Raw genomic sequence first — 17,869 nt, forward strand, 5'->3', positions numbered from 1 at the left:
ATACAAAGCTTCATAAGGAGCCATTTGAATGCTCGCATGATAGCTATTGTTATATGCAAACTCTATGAGAGATAAGTGGTCATCCCATTTTCCCTTGAAGTCAAGCACACATGCCCTCAACATATCTTCCAATGTCTGGATGGTGCGCTCGGCCTAGCCTTCTATTTTGGGATGAAAGGTAGTACTCAAGTTCACCTTCGAACCTAATCCCTTCTGAAAGGATTTCTAAAATTGAAAAGTGAATTAGGCTCCTCTGTCTGAGATGATAGACAAAAGGACCCTATGCAATCTAACAATCTCCTGTATGTATAACTTTGCATAATCTTCTACGGTGTCAGTAGTCTTAACCGCCAAGAAGTGAGTGATTTCGTCATTCTATCCACAATTACCCAAATCGAATCGTGTTGCCTTCGGGACTTCGGCATGCCTGTGATAAAGTCCATGTTGATTATCTCCCATTTTCATTCCGGAATTTCTATATTTTGATCTAAACCACATGGCCTTTAATGCTCGACTTTCACCTGTTGGCAATTCGGGCACTTGGAAACGAATTCCGCAATATCTCTCTTCATTCCACTCCACCAATAGATTTCCCTCAAGTCATGGTACATTTTCGTAGAGCCCAGATAAATAGAATATCTGGAACTATGCGCTTCGGCCATAATCCTTTCTCAAACATCATCGACATCAGATACACACAATCTATTTTGGTACCTCAACACACCATCTCCCCCTTTGGTAAAGACCATTACCCCTTGTTTGTAAACAACTCCCTTCAAATTGAGGAGGACGGAATCTTGGTCTTGTTTCTCCTTTACCTCTACCACAAGTGAGGATGTAGACCTATCTTGAACGGTAGCTCCGCCTTCATTGTTCTCTTCTAAGTGGACTCCCAATCGGGCTAATCTATGTACCTCCTTTGCCAATTCCCTCCTTCCCTCTTCTACATGGGTAGTGCTACCCATAGACAACCTGCTAAGAGCATCAGCAACAACATTAGCTTTACCTAGATGGTAGAGGATGCTCATATCATAGTCCTTGAGTAGCTCGAGCTATCTCTTTTGCCTCAGGTTGAGTTCCTTCTGGCTAAAGACGTATTGTAAGCTCTTGTGATTGGTGAACACATCAACATGCACTCCGTACAAGTAGTAGTGCCAAATTTTAAGCGCAAACACCACAGCTGCCATCTCGAGGTCATGAGTTGGGTAGTTCTTCTCATGAACCTTAAGCTTTCTTGAAGCATAGGTTATTACCTTTCCCCTCTGCATCATCACACAGCCCAAACCAACTCTAGATACATCACAATAGATCACAAAGCCCTTTGTTCCATCGAGCAAAGTCAGGACAGGAGCAGTGGTTAGCTTGGCCTTGGGTTTCTGGAAACTCTATTCATAAGCATCGGACCATTGGAACTTAGCCTTCTTTTGAGTCAGCTTAGTCAACGGTGATGATATGGATGAGAATCCCTCTACAAACCTTCGATAATAGCCGGCCAAACCCAAGAAGCTTCTTATCTCTATCGGGGATGTGGGTCTGGGCCAATTCTTCACAGCTTTAATTTTTTGGGCGTCAACCTGAATGCCATCTCCAGATACAATATGGCCTAAGAAGGCCACTTATGCAAGCCAAAATTCATATTTAGAGAACTTCCCATACAATACCTGGTCTCTCAAGGTTTGTAAAATGACTCTAAGATAATAGGCGTGCTCCTCTTCATTCTTGGAGTAGACCAGAATATCATCTATGAATACAATCACAAACATATCAAGATATGATTTAAACACCCAATTCATAAGATCTATGAAAGCTGCGGGGGCATTTGTCAACCCAAAGGACATGACCAAAAATTTAAAATGGCCATAACGGGTCCGAAAAGAGGTCTTTGAAATATCACATTCCCTTACCTTCAACTGATGGTAGCCGGATCTCAAGTCTATCTTTGAGAAACACGTGGCACCCTGAAGTTGATCAAATAAGTCATCTATTCTGGGGAGAGGGTATTTATTCTTTATGGTGACCTTATTCAGCTTCCTGTAGTCAATACACATTCTAAGAGACCCATCCTTCTTTCGCACAAATAGGACCGGATCTCCCCATGGTGAGACACTCGGCCTAATGAACCCCTTATATAACAAGTCTTTCAACTGTTCTTTCAACTCCTTCAGCTCGGCCGGAGCCATTCTATATGGAGGGATTGAGATAGGCTGGGTATCAGGAAGAGCATCAATCTTGAAGTCGACCTCCCTATCAGGAGGGACTCCAGGCAGGTCCTCGGGAAAGACATCAGGAAACTTATTGACAATCAGACCGACTCGAGAGATGGAGACTCAACATCACCATCTTTCACTCGGACAATGTGATAGACACACCCTTTTGAGATTAGCTTCCTGGCCCTAAGGTAAGAAATAAACTTACCCTTAGGCATAACAAAACTACCCCTCCACTCTATGACAGCTTTATTCGGGAATTTGAACTTGACAACCTGAGTTCTACAATCAATAGAGGCATAACAGAAATAAAGCCAGTCCATGCCAAGGATCACATCAAAATCAACCATGTCTAACTCAACTAGGTCGTCCAAGGTATCCCTGTGATGAATTGACATAGTGCAATCTCTATAGACTCTCTCAGCTAAGATAGAATCACCGACAAGAGTAGCTATACTGAAAGGATCAAGGAGATATTCAAGAATTTTATTGAATTTACTAGCCACGTAAGGAGTCACAAAAGATAGTGTGGCACCCAGATCCATCAAAACATAGCAATCAAGAGAAGAGACTTGAATCATACCCGTCACAGCGTTTGGAGAGTTCTCTTGATCTTGGCGACTACCCATGGCATATAACCGCTTTGTACCTCCCTTCATGCCTGAAGTAGTGCCCCTCTGATCACCCATAATCGGTGGTGCGGTAGTAGAGAACTGGGCCCTGTCTCCTCATGCTGGACAGTCTCTCTGAAAATGGTTCATTTGGCCATATTTATAATAATCGGCCGTCCCCGCTCTACACTCTCCCAAGTGGAGCTTACCACACTTGACGCATGGTGGCTTCCCTTGCGAACCTTGACTCACACTAGCTTGGGATTGAGAACCCTGAGGTCTGAAATTCTGGCGACTCTGTCCTTGTCGGTCATACTTGTTCTGTGGCATAGGTGCACTTGCGGTAGATGAGGCATAATTGGGAGGCCTCTTCTGGAAGAAGGACCTGTTGCCTTTGTTTTGCCTCTGCTCATTTTCATGCCCAGCTGATCTTGCCTTCTTGCTCAGATACTCTTCTCTGTCTTTTCTCTTCTCATCCTCCACCTATTGAGCATACACCATTAGTCTCGAGATATCCATGTCCGAGATCAACAATGTTATTTTGCACTCCTTCTTTACATGCCTCCCTAATCTAGAGACGAACTTCCTCATATTTGACCTCATATCTGGGATCATTTCTAGAGCATACCTGGATAGCTGGATGAACTTCAGGCCATACTCCTTAACCAACATACCCTCCTATTTCAGATTTACAAACTCTTCCACCTTTGCTTCCCTCAATTCTCAGGGAAAGAAGTGGTCAAGAAAGGCTCCCTCAAATTCATCCCACATAGCAGGTTCAGCATCCTCACATATACCTTGCTCCTATTGGTTATACCAAATGTTTTCCACATCCTTGAGCTGGTAAGATACCAACTCAACCTCCTCAACCTCCGTAGCATGCATAGCTTTTAGAATTTTCCACATCTCATTAATAAAGTTTTGGGGGTCTTCGTCGACCTTAGAACCCGTGAATGCTGGCGGATACATCCTCAGAAAGTCTCTAATTCTAGTGGCAGCAGATAGCTCTTGGAAACTAGAGCTAAGAGTCGGCGAACTCTGGTTACCATTCCGGGCAGCCATTAATTGCGTGAGCATGGCAATCGCCCCTCGAAATTTTGCCTCTGATGTGGGTATAGGCGGAGTAGCAGGCACTTGGGGTGCCTCCGCATACCTCGCAGGTCGGCCTCTAGCCCTTGCTGGGCATACCTCAGATTGGGATATCTCTACATTATCAACATTTCTCTGGCTAGCCATATGTTTAGGAGGCATTATCTGTAATGTACAAACGCACAAATTAGAAAGGAGTTTTATAGAGTTTAACTCTATTGCACGAAGTCAGAGTATGAAAGAAGTGAAACAATTCCTAATATCATATAGCCTCCTACTTATAAGTGTGGTGCACAACACACCCATTAGCAAGACTCTACTAGACACGACTTCATAGACTCCCTAGGACTCTTGAACTCTGTGCTCTAATACCATATTTGTCATGCCCCAGGAGGGTACCCTAGAAGTAATCGACACACGAAGTCCATTTCTGACCTCCGAGCGAACCACCTGATCTAGTCACACATTCATTCAATCACATTCTCTAAAAGGAAACTCAATTAATGAAATACTATTCACAGTATGGGGGGCCGAAGGCCAAACATTTATCAACCCAACAATCAACTATGATAAGACTCCTCAAAATAACCGTTCAACCTCCCCACACTCCAGTATATGAAGCCTCTATCAAAGTCTAAAAGGTGCCAATGACAAGTCCATGTCTACCAACAATCAAAATAAAGGAAATGACAACAAAATTGTACAAGAAGGCTCAACATCCTCCGGGAACTGGGAGGACTCACCAACTAGCGAGAAGTGTATGTGGATCTTCAATGGAGCGCCGGTTGATGACCTCTAGTACCTGTCTCTACATCATGAAACAATACAGGCCAAATGGCATCAGTACATGGAATGTACGAGTATGTAAAATGGCTGAATACAACGAAACATCGGGGAAGAATCAAATCAACTCGAAATCTCATCTCAAGAGAAATAACAACTCAATCAAGTGTCCTAAGTCTAAATAAGAATATGATTTAGATGGGACCAATCACATACAATTCAACTCAATCCGACTCAAAGTACTATCAAGACCTATTTGGGAGTTTCTCTTATCCAACAACCATCACTTATAAGCCAATGACAGTACAACAAGCTGACGTTGTTGCCGCATCCATTCATGCTTTGCCAGGGCATGAACGAGTCAACCAATCATGGATCCAATCCAACCAAGTCCTATAATGTCAGGACAAACATTTTGGGGAAACATCCGAATTTAACGGTTCAATCCCCTCCTACGTTTGGTGACATAGTTATTAGGTTCGAGTATGGACTTCACTCTTACCCAATTCGGTGCTTGATACTCCTTCCAAGACTCAATGCTCATAAAACTCCATCCAATCGACTCAATCAAATCATATCGACAAGTCTCATTTAAACCTTGTCAACTCATCCACTCTAGCTCAATCAATCATCTCTAAATCACATCTTTCAAGAGAAATTTAAAGGCACATTTATAGCAACATATGGACATAACCAATCATTTCCTCCATCCATTTGAGAAATCTTTGAGACTCATCACAACTTCAAGACTTTAAATCGATACTTTATAATAGGCAATATTTTAAAGAAAATAACATATTTTAACATAATCTACGTAATTAAGACGATCAATAAAACATATTTAACAACTCATCTTCATCAACTCATACTCTCATAAAGGCTCATTTTAGGAACTTCTTGGCTCAACAACATCAACACATATAGATTCAAATAAATAGGGGACAAAGTTCATACAAACATAAACCATACCAAGAAACTCAATTTTCATGAACATCTAACCTCAAAGCAAGAGTATGGCACATTGGTGGACTCAACCCATGTTTTAGATAACCTTACATACCTTAGAATAGATGCTTGAAGAAACCTCATTGTTGGGCCTTCAATGGAAGCTTGGAGTCTTGAAGCTCTTCGAATAATTTTTTTGTTAGAAATGGAGAAGAAGAATAAGAGAGAGAGAGATGACCTCCTAGGGCTTTTCTAGAGAGAGAGTGGGGACTGAAAATATGATCTCAAAATAGTCTAGGGTGATACATATAAAATTTGGGGGAATTCCCAAATTACCCCTTCTCAAAAGTTCTCAAAAATAGGCAAAAATGCTCTTGGCGCAATAGTGGCGTGTCGCGCCCTTGCAGCGCCAGACTAATTTTGCCTAAAACCTGCATATCTCGTAGTGGCGCACCGCGCCAAGGACCAAACTACTGAGGCACATTCTTGGCGCGATAGTAGCGCGTCGCGCCCTTACGGTGCCAAGGCCAATATTTTCTGGGTTTTGGAAATTGGCTTGAAAAACCCTGCACATCTTATAGTGGCGCGCCGCGCCAGAGCCCAAACTACTGAGGCATATTTCTGGCGCAATAGTGGTGCGTCGCGCCACTGCGGCTCCAAGCCCAGTTTTCCAGCAATTGCAACCCAGGCCTAAAAATCTCTGTTGTGCTAGTTCATCTTAGGATCGCCAAATCTTTCTACTCCGAACTCCAAAAATTACATTCTTGGTAGCGTTGGAAAGGAGACTCGACGAACTTTAATTTGATAGGTCGTGGGCCACCCAAATTGTCGTCTTTCAAAAGATATGGTTGTTAGAAGTCAACCCTTTATGTAAACTCCCCATCAAACTTAGCCACGACAAATCTTTTGGATTTGATTTGGTCCTAGGGGTCCTTCATGACCCCACATCACCTCTAACGCTGCTAAATTTCTCAACGACTCATCTTACTCATGCAAATGCTCCACAATACTCGAGTTTGACCCTACCCGAATATAAGAAGGTTCTGAATCTTAGGGAAAATTTTTGAGGGGTGTTACAATGGGGGCCTGGGATAGAGTGGGGATGCAACCAGTATATGGGATAGGACGACTAGTTATATTAGGACTGTAGCAGGAAAGTGTTGGGAGTCTTGATAGATAGTCGTAGTCGGCATCGAGGGGACTGGTAGTGGAATCAAGAAGCGCAAGGGAAGGTGGAAGCAACGAAGATGGCATACACGAAGTTGATAGAAAGCACGGATGAGGTAGAGAAGTGGACGAATAAAGAACTTTATAAGATAGCGAGGAAGAAGGCGAAGTCGGCAATTTTGACGGCAAAAACGACAGCATTTGAACGCCTTTATGCTGAATTAAAAGTGAAAAGTGGGGATAGAAAATTGTTCAGGCTAGCTAGAGTGAGGGAGAGAAGGGCACGTGATGTGGATCAAGTAAAGTGCATTAAGGACGAGCATGGAAAAGTATTGGTAGAGGAGACCCTCATTAAACAAAGATGACAGTCATATTTCCATAAACTCTTGAATGACGAAGGGGACAGAGACTTTGTGCTGGGAGATTTGGAACATGCAGGGAGGCGTTGCGATTTTTGGGTATTGCATGAGTATTAAGGACGAGATTCCTGGGGAATTTTGGAAAAGCGCAAGCTCGGTAGGTTTGGAGTGGTTGACTAGGTTATTTAATATCATTTTTAAAACGGCAACGATACCCGAAGAATAGAGGTCGAGCATAATTATCCCTTTATACAAAAACAAAGGGGATATCCAGAGTTGCAACAACTATAGAGGTATCAAGCTACTAAGCTATACTATAAAAGTGTGGGAAAGAGTGGTGGAGATGAGGGTAAGGAGAGATGTGTCTATTTCAAAGAACCAGTTTGGGTTTATATCAAGATGCTCAACTACAGAAGCCATCCATCTTATGAGGAGACTGGTGGAGCAACATAGGGAGAGGAAGAGGGACTGGCATATGATATTCATCGACCTAGAAAAGGATTACGATAAAGTTCCAAGAGAAATACTATGGACATGTTTGGAGGATAAAGGTGTACATGTGGCATATATTAGGGTGATCAATGACATACGAGGGAGCCACAACCAGGGTAAGGACAGTAGGAGGGGACTCAGAGCACTTTCCAGTAGTAATGGGTTTGTATCAAGGATCAGCTCTTAGTCCATTTTTATTTGCATTGGTGATAGATGGATTGACATGACAAATTCAAGGTGAGGTGCCATGATGTATGCTTTTCGCGGATCACATAGCCCTGATCGATGAGACTCGGAGGATTGGAGATATACCTAGGAGTCTAAAGGGTTTAAGCTGATAGGACCAAGACAGAGTACTTAGATTGCAAGTTCAGTGAGACACCTCAAGAGGGTGGCGTGAAAGTTAGGCTTGGTGCCCAAGCCATTCAAAAGAGAAGTAGTTGCAAGTATCTTGGGTCTATCATGCAAGGCAGCGGGGAGATTAACGATGATGTCACATATCGTATTGGGGCAGGGTGGATGAAATGGAGGCTCGTTTCCAGAGTGCTATGTGACAAGAAGGTGCCACCAAAACTTAAGGGCAAGTTCTACAAAGTGGTGGTTAGATCGGCTATTTTGTATGGGGTAGAGTGTTGGCCAATTAAGACTTCTCACGTTCAAAAGATGAAAGTTGTCGAGATAAGAATGTTGATATTGATGTGTGGGCACACTAGGAGCGACAGGATTAGGAATGAGGTTATTCGGGATAAGGTAGGAGTGACCTCGGTGAAAGACAAGATGCGAGAAATGCGATTAAGATGGTTTGAGAATGTAAAGAGGAGAGACACAGATGCCCCAGTGCAGAGGTGTGAGAGGCTGGGCATGGATGGTTACAGAAGAGGTAGGGGTAGGCCGAAAAAGTATTGGGGAGAGGTGATTAGATAGGACATAACACAATTACAGCTTACCGAGGACATGACCTTAGATAGGAGGGTGTGGAGGACCCACATTTGGATAGAAGACTAGTACATAGTCTCATTATTTTTCCTTATTCGTAGGTGCATTAGCGCATTACAACTTCGTGTGCTCTGATTTCTATTATTTCTGTTATTTTTATTATTATTTATTATTTTCTATACTTTGATTACTCTATTTTATTTGTGATGCTTTCGTTATTTGTTTTTTGTTTTCCCACATTGCTTTTAATTTTTTAGTCTTATCTGACATCTTTTTATGCTTTTATTGAGCTGAAGGTCTCTAGGAAACAGTCGTCCTACCTTGGTAGGAGTAAGGTCTGCGTACACTCTACCCTCCCCAGACCCCACATTGTGGGATTTCACTGGGTTGTTGTTGTTGTTGATTATTTTTTTCCTAGAAGATAAAGTATATAACAAGTATCCGATAATTTTAGATGAAGTAATAAGTCACATAGATAACGTCAATTTTCATAAGATATTCCTAAAGGATAGCTCTTCAAATTCACATAAAATACATGTGCATGTGTTAGTTGCCTGTATAGAGTAAATATTACATGGTATATATATATATATTAGCTATGAATATTTGATATAACATTTTTCATTTGGCAGGAATCATTTTCTGCTCTATCCAAGGACGTTGTCGATGTTCTGGATTTCATGGAAAGGTTAAAGAATGAAGAAGATCAAAATGTTGTTGACGTGGTCGATCAAATTGAAAAGCTGAAATCGGAGCTGGCATTTATTTGTACATACGTCCAGCTTTCTTATTCTGATTTGGAGCAGTTTGAAGATATAATGACAGTCAAAGGACAAGAGGTTGAGAATCTGCTTCAATCAATTCTGGATGATGTTGACAACAACGTCGGGTATAAATACGACATGCATCATGTCCTTGCTAGCCTCAAGGTTAATATCAGTCATTGTATCATCTCACATCATCATTATAAATCAAGTGCCACCATGCTTGAGGAGCAGTTGAACTTCCTCCTCCTGAATCTCCATCATCTATCAAAGTTTCTTGCTGAGCAGAAGTTTCCGTTAGTGACTCAGTATGAGATTCTTCAGAATGTGTGTGGCAACATGAAAGATTTCCATGGGTTGATAGTGAATGGTTGTGTTGAGCATGATATTATTGAATATGTCTTACCTCAGTTTCAACTCACAGCTGAGAGAGTAGAATGCTTCCTTTGGAATGATCAAATTGATGGAGAGTCTCGTGTCTTCAAGCTAGCACATCTACTCATGAAGATTATTCCAATTGAGTTGGAGGTTATGAACATTTGTTTTACAAATTTGAAAGCTTCAACTTCAGCAGAAATTGGATGCTTCATTAAGCAACTCATGGAAATCTCTCCCGACATTCTTAGAGATTATCTGAATCATCTACAAGAGCACATGATAAATGTTATTACCACCACTACTTCAGGAGCTCGAAACATTCATGTCATGATAGAGTTCCTATTAATTATTCTTTCTGATATGCCCAAGGACTTTATTCATCATGACAAATTATTTGATCTTTTGGCTCGTGTTGGAGCACTTACCAGGGAGGTATCAACTCTTTTTCGTGACTTAGAAGAGAAATTTAGCAACAAAGAGAGTGCTGATGAAACAAATTGTGCAACCCTAAAGTTGCTGGAAAATATTGAACTCCTCAAGGAAGATCTAAAACATGTTTATCTGAAAGTCCCGGACTCATCTCAATGTTGCTTCCCCATGAGTGATGGACCTCTCTTCATGCATCTGCTACAGAGACACTTAGATGATTTGCTGGATTCCAATGTTAAGCTAGTGTATTTTATAACAATATCATCATTCTTCATCCTAGTTAAATTTTTTTCAACTTTGGATAGACTCTCATTTTAACCACTAATATTCTTCTAATCGTGGCTTTTTTTTTTATTATTAAAATTTTGAAATTTTTATTTCATGCACCAAACGACCCCTTACAGATATTTGTCTTTCTTTACTTGCCAAGTACGTGGCATCTTCCTATCCTCATTTCTGAGATAACTCTCAGAAATGTCAAAAGAGGGGAACTCTGTAGCTCCTCTTCCTAAAACTCGTCTCTTGGTCTTCCTCCTTCTTTGTTTCCATTGTTTGTGAATATGATGAAGAGGCCAAATTGCTGCTGGTTTCCTTCTGATTTGCTTTCGATCTAGTTGATTTTTGAGTTTTTTAGCCCTGCATGTGTGTTTGTTGCTTTGTTTTTCATGTAGAAAATAGTCCTTCTCCTTGTCGTGTTTCTGTTTTTGTTCTTTCAGTTGATCCTCTTTTATTGAGGTGTGAAGATGATGATAGGACCAAATCTGCTTAGTTGGTTTCTTTCTGATTCTCTTCTGGTGTAGATATTTTGATGTGTCCCCTTCCCCTCTGTTGAATCTGTTGCATCTAAGAGCTTTGTTCTCCGCCATTGTGGTTACTAGAGTGCTTGAAGAAATTGATTTGTTGTTGCTTAGGGAAATTGTTGCCTTGTGTTGATTAGTCCTTTTGTGTTTTCCTGTACTCCTGTAAAATAGGCATCCTAGAAAAACAAATTGAACTAACACAATATTATATAAGAAATCAAAATCTTTTTCCCCCTCTTTGTAATTGATTTTCATTTTCATTGTGAGTCCCTTTTTCCTTTTTTCTCCGGCTCTTTCAGTATTTCTTAATTCTTAGATAAGGGATTTGACTTTTATCACTGTTTAGGATTCTTCTCATGTGCACCGTCAAATCCTTAAACAAGTAACATTGCATTGGTCCTTCGTCTAGAGCATAGTTGGCTAAAGCATCTGCCAATTTATTTGCTTCTCGTAGGGTATGTTTGAAAAAGACATCCAAATCCCTCTTGTATTCCTCCACTTGTTGTATCCAGTCTGCTATAATCCATGGAGGTTTCCAGTCTCCAGTTAAAATTTTTTGTATAGTTTGTGAGTCTGTCTGAAAAATAATGTTGTTAAGTCCTTGCTGCTTACAATACTTCAGGGCTTCCAGTAGAGCCACAATTTCTGCTTCTATATTGGTGGCATAACCAATTTCCCCTGCTTGAGCATACATTAGATTTCCTTGTGCATTTCTCACACAAAAACCATAGGCACTCCTCCCTGGGTTACCTCTAGAGGCTCCATCAGTGTTGCAAGCACACCACCCTTGTGGAGGGAAATTCCATCTGACTTGCTTTACCTTCATTCTTGCTTTGCCTTCCTCCAGTATATGCACCAGATTTTCCCACCCAATAGGGATAGTTCTAATTGAGGGGTTTCTGTAGAGAACTAGTCTTTGGATGGAGATTAGGACTAGATGAATAACTGAGCTATTAACCTTCCTATGCCCATGTTTGATACCATTTCGTCTCTTCCATAATTCCCATATTATGATTGATGGCACTGCAGCATATATCTGCTTCAATCTGTTAGTTACTTGTGCATTCCACCATTTCACAATTAATTGTTGTAACTGTACTCCTTCCATGTTTATTCCTGCTGCCTTACAAAAATAAGACCAAGTCCTTTTAGCAGTATCTGATGTTAGGAATAAATGGGGTATAGTCTCCTCTCTAGGATTTATACAACACCAACACTTAGACACCATAGTAAAGTTCATCTTTTTTAGGACATCATCAGTAGGAATCTTGAATTTCCAACATCTCCACATAAAAAAGGAGATTTTAAAAGGCAACCCCTTAATCCACATGAAACTATATTTGCTCATTTGTGGTCCTCTTAACCTAATAAACTCCCAGGTTGATTTAATAGTAAAACCTCCACTTGTGTCTAGTATCCACCAAGGTCTATCACAATCTCTTTCTTCCCTGGGTGTGGATATATTATCGATGATATGATCAACAATGTCTTCAGTGAGTACTTCCATCAGTTTTCTTCTATTCCATCTCCCTTGTTCTGTCATTTCTTTGACATTTTGAATTCTTGTATCATAGGTATTCCTTGGATTTACAAAGTACAGGGCTCCCAATCCAGTCCAGTTATCAAACCAGAAAAGTGAATCCCCTTTCCTAGTTTGCCACCAAATTTGGTGTTCTATTAGGTCCCTAGCTTCTAGCATTTGTTTCCATGTCTGTGACCCCTGTTTCCACTGTACCACTATAGCATGTTCCTTCCTACAATATTTGTTGGTCATATAATCACTCCATAAGGTAGATTTTGTCCTGAAGTTCCACCAAAGTTTACAAAACAGTGCCAATGAGACATCATGAAGTGATCTAAAACCTAGGCCTCCTTCTATGGTTGGAATACACACCTTATTCCAAGCCACCCAATGTCTACTCTTGCTCCCAATGGTATTGCTCCAAAAAAACTGAGCAAACATCTTGTGTATTTGTCTGATGATTCCAATAGGGGGGTTAATAGCTGATAATATGTGTATTGGCATGCTTTGCAAAACATGTTTAATAAGAATTGCCCTTCCTCCAAAAGATAACATTTTTCCTTTCCATCCTTGAAGTCTATTCATAATTTTAAGGGTCAAAGTATTAAAGAATTCCTTTTTTCTTCTACAGTGGTAAATAGGGCAGCCCAAATACATAAAAGGGAATTCTCTTCTATTGATGCCAGTTACAATCTCAACTGTGATACTGATGTCACCTGATATTCTATTATGCATATAGACAGCACTCTTGTCCATGTTAATCTTTTGCCCAGAAGTCTGTTCATAGTTTCTCAAAATTCCCATTATTTTTTGTAGAGACACCACATCTGCTGAGGTAAAGATAATCATGTCATCTGCATATGCAAGATGATTTATTTTTGGACTCCATTTAGGCATTCCAAAGCCCTTAAACTGAGAGTTTTGATGCAATGCATTTAAACTCCTTGATAGGACTTCTGCTGCTAAAATAAATAAGGTAGGGGAGAGAGGGTCCCCTTGCTTTACTCCTCTGGTAGATTTAAAAAATCCTTGTTGTTGACCATTTATCAACACTGAGTACCAGTTATTGCTAACAATCCTATAGATTATGTCTATATTCCTTTCTGAAAAACCCATTTTCCTAAGTACTTTGGTTAAGAAAATCCAAGATACCCTGTCATACGCTTTTGCCATATCCAACTTCATTATAACATTTGCATCTTTAGTTCTTAGCCTTATGTCAGCGACAATTTCTTGAGTCAATAGAATATTCTCCACTATACTTCTGTTTTTAATAAAACCAGCTTGATTGAGGGATATATTATTAGTTATTTTGGAAACCAATCTCTCATGGATCAATCTAGAGAAGATTTTGTTCACAAAATTGCTCAAACTAATTGGTCTCATATCAGAGAAAGTGTTAACCATATCTTTCTTTGGTATTAAGATTAAGTTAGTATGGGTGATAAACCTGGGCAATTCTGCACCACAAAAGAAAGCTTTCATCATATTGGTGACATCTTCTTCAATGATTTCCCAGCAAGCTTGATAGAAAACACCAGTAAATCCATCAGGTCCGCCTGCACTTTCACTATTTAATTGGAAGATCACTGCTTTCACCTCTTCTTTGGTAGGTTCTGCTTCAAAACACAGGTTGTCTTCCTCAGTGATCATTTTGGGTAAGTGGTTAAGGATTTCATAGTCTTTTGGGTCTTCTTCCTTTGTGAACTGATCAGTGTAAAAGTTAATGGCTTCTGTGATTATTCCCTCTTCCTCTTCTATCCAGTTCCCATCTTCTCCTTGAATTCGTCTAATCTGCATCCTTTTCCTTCTTCCTTGTACATGAGAATGGAAGAATTTTGTGTTTCTGTCCCCATCATGAAACCACTGCATCCCAGCTTTCTGTTTCCAAAATTCTTCCTCTAGGTGTAAACATTTATTTAAGTCAGCCTGTACTTTATGCAAGTCCTGTCTGTTGGTAGGTGTTGGACAGTTCTGAAATTGGGTTTCCTTCATTTTGACAATCTCTTCAAGGGTTTCAATTTCATGAAATATATTCCCAAAGGTTGCTTTACTCCATTGTGACAAAGCTGCTTTCACCTTCTTCAGTTTATGGTGATAGATTATGAAAGGGTTTGCCATAAACTCAGCTGTCCAATTTTGTCTAATTAGTTCCAAAAATCCTTCTTGTTTTACCCAAAAGTTTAAGAACTTGAAAGGTTTTTTGATGTTTCTATTGTCTCTTATGTAAGAGATTATCATAGGAGCGTGATCTGAACCATTTCTAATCAAATGTTTGATATCAACACTAGAATATTTTGTTTGTAGTAGTTGGTTACCCAAACATCTATCCAGTCTCTTGAAGATACAGTCATCCCCAGTTTGACCATTCCACCAAGTATATTTGTTGCCACTAAACCCCAAATCTGATACTCCACAATTCTGAATACATCCTCTAAAATCCATAATTTCATTAATGGTTACTGGTAGTCCTCCAAGTTTCTCCTCTTGTGATGTTATTGTATTAAAATCACCCCCAATCATCCATGGGATGCTGACTGAGGTAGCTAAATCTTCCATAGAGTCCCATAATTCCATTCTTTCATTTTGATTACATTTAGCATACACCAAGGTTACTAGTATCTCCTCTTGACTACCTCTAATCTTTAAATTAATGGTTAAATATTGTTGATGGTCCATTATTATGTGACAGTCAAAAATATCATCCACAAAAACCCATATTTTACCAGATATATTGGCCATTGCATACTCCATGCCAAGTCTTCTTCTATATTCTTCTATCTTGTCTGAGTCTTGAAAAGGTTCCATTAAACCTATGAATCCAAATTGGTGTTTTTGATTAAGCTTTATCAACCTTGTGAAGGCTTCCATGGTATTGACTGACCTAATATTCCATATGAGATTATTAATCATGGTTTATTGAGTTTATTAATCTGCCTTCTTGTATGTACTCCATTTCCAGGTGGTACACTTGTCTCTCTTGATATTTTTTTCCTCTCCTTCCCTCCTTTTTGAATATATTTTGGTGATATATCTCCTGCTCTCAAAGCTGCTTCAAGATTGTGTTCTAAGGTATGTTCATCTAAATCTCTGTTACTTCTTTCTATGTTTACTTTTGGTTTTGTTGATATTTCTTGTTTCTGTTGTTCCTTGTTAAAATCTTGGATTTCCTCTGTTCCTTCTATATTTCTTTGTCTGGTTTCCTCAGTTTCCATGTTGTTTGTAGTATTGGTTATTTTTTGCTGATTTTCCTTCTGTCTATCCCCTTCCCACCAGTTGTTATTACTATTTTTTAGATGCAAATCTTTGTTTTGACTATTGTTTTCCTTTTCTAGCTGGATTTGATTTAGATCAGGGGTTTGAAATTTTACCATGTTTGTATGTGCATCAGATGATTGTTCCCCTCTGCTTGTGGTTGTGGTCTTGCTACTGTTCATACTGGATTGATTGGTGCTCTTGTTGTTCTGTTCAAACTCCTCCTCTTGAAGACTTGATGTTGCATTTTCTATTTGGAGGATTCTTTTTGGTGTCTGTGTTTGTTCAGACAAGATATCCTCTACACTGTCATTTGGTCTTTGTTGATCAGTAGATGATTCTAAGTGTTTGTTGTGGTTTTCATGATCATTTTTGAAGTTGTCTCCCTGTGTTACTTCTGTATCATTTGTGATATTGTTTGTTTCCTTTGTTTGGTTTTTGTGGGTATAGAAACTCTTCTCAATCCATGTTCTAGTATCTTCTTGTGGTACTTGTTCTTTATTCACAATATCTTGGTGTTGTGGGATCTCTTCTAGTGCTGCAAATGGATTGGTATTTATCATGGTTGTCTCCTTAATTGGACTCATTTCCCCAATTATAATCCCTGATTTATCCTTTTTGTATTTGCTCCTTCTTTGCATCCATTCTTGTTTACCAGTAAAGTACCCTCCCCTTCTTCCGTGAAAGCCTTCTTTATTTTGAGTTTCTGTATCAATTCCTTGTGCATTTTCTTTTCGAAAATCTTCTTTAAACTGTTTTGCCAATTCAGGATTAAGACTTCTACATTCCTTCTCCTCATGACCTTGGAGTCTACAGTGCTTGCAATATTTTGGTAGGTAATCATAATTTATCCTTACCCATTTTGATTTTAGTATTCCTGATTCGTCTTCTTCCGCAATGTTAATCCTTTTTGGTAATGTTGCTAACAAATCGACCTCAACTTTGATTTTTGCGTAGCTTGGTCTTGTCTTATTTGCTGTGGCCATATCTACCGTCAGTGGTTTTCCAACTGCAGTTGCTATGGAGAAGACTGCTTCTCTAACAAAAAAATTTGGTGGTAGTTCAGGAAAGCTTATCCAAGCTACAGCCTTTGATGTCTCTTCCTTTGGGTTGAACCATGGATTCCATATAAAAGATCTCATTTGGCAATACCTATCATGCACCTTTAGGTAATAAATAGGGGTTGACATCATTTTAACATAGTCTTCCAGAAAATTTAGTCGGATCAGAATATGTCTTTCATCTAGTAGTCCTATAATTGGTACTCCTTTGATTCCACATTGTGTTGGAATTACCTTCCTTAGTTCTTTAATATCAATGTTGTCATATGAAAACTTACCAATTACTGCATATTGTAGTTTCTCCTTTTGTATCATCTGCTGAATCTCATTGGATTTCCAGGCAATAAATGGTTCCCCATTGATGTATGAGATCTGTTTTGATGGTACTTTGACATTATCTATTTCTGAGTTTGTGGGTTTGAAAAGATTGGCAAAGGTTTGATTGTGATTGTTGTTCTTTGATATTTCGGTTTGTAATATAGTAGGTTGTGTTATCAACGTATTGTTCTGTGTTACCAGAGGAGATCGTCCTCCGGTTGATTCGGCCATTCCGGCCAGTGACTGTCTGAAATTTTGAAAGACCTCACTGAGAGAGAAAAATATTGACTTCTAATCGTGGCTTCTCTTCTGCAGGTGGCAACTTTAAGTCCATTAAGTATAGGATTGATAAGCTTTGGTACACCAAATGAGGTAAAGTTTGAGTAGTGTTCCTAATATTCTTCAAAGTAGAAAGTCTATCTCCTTTAGAAACCCTGATGCATAGGGTTAGTGTTCCTAGAAATGCTTTCTTCCTTTTGTTTTGGAAGTGTTGCCTCTAGTTTGTCAAATAGAAACAACTCAAGGTGGGCTTGATATTTAATATCCAGCATCCTCATTTCTACAGCTTGGATCTTTCGAACATGAGAATTCTTGACTAACCAACACTTCGCCCCTAAATGTTGGTGGTATTTTTTGGCCTTTTAGTCAACAAGTAAGGATTTTTAGACGAGCTTGGTACGTTGTTATGAGCAGCTCTGGTTCACACAAGACTTTGAAGGCAAACTTCCACTAATACGATGTGCGACATTATCT

At 39.6% G+C, this 17,869-nt stretch overlaps 1 long non-coding RNA gene across 1 annotated transcript; it reads left to right on the forward strand.

The window, feature by feature from the left end:
- Positions 1-15,511: 15,511 nt before the first annotated feature.
- Positions 15,512-16,799, forward strand: LOC129901024 (uncharacterized). Its single transcript, XR_008769741.1, has 3 exons — positions 15,512-15,554; positions 16,507-16,569; positions 16,695-16,799. It is a non-coding gene; the product is annotated as an uncharacterized LOC129901024 (long non-coding RNA).
- Positions 16,800-17,869: the final 1,070 nt, after the last annotated feature.

This window comes from Solanum dulcamara, chromosome 8 (genome assembly GCF_947179165.1).
Source record: "Solanum dulcamara chromosome 8, daSolDulc1.2, whole genome shotgun sequence".
Taxonomy (NCBI): domain Eukaryota; kingdom Viridiplantae; phylum Streptophyta; class Magnoliopsida; order Solanales; family Solanaceae; genus Solanum; species Solanum dulcamara.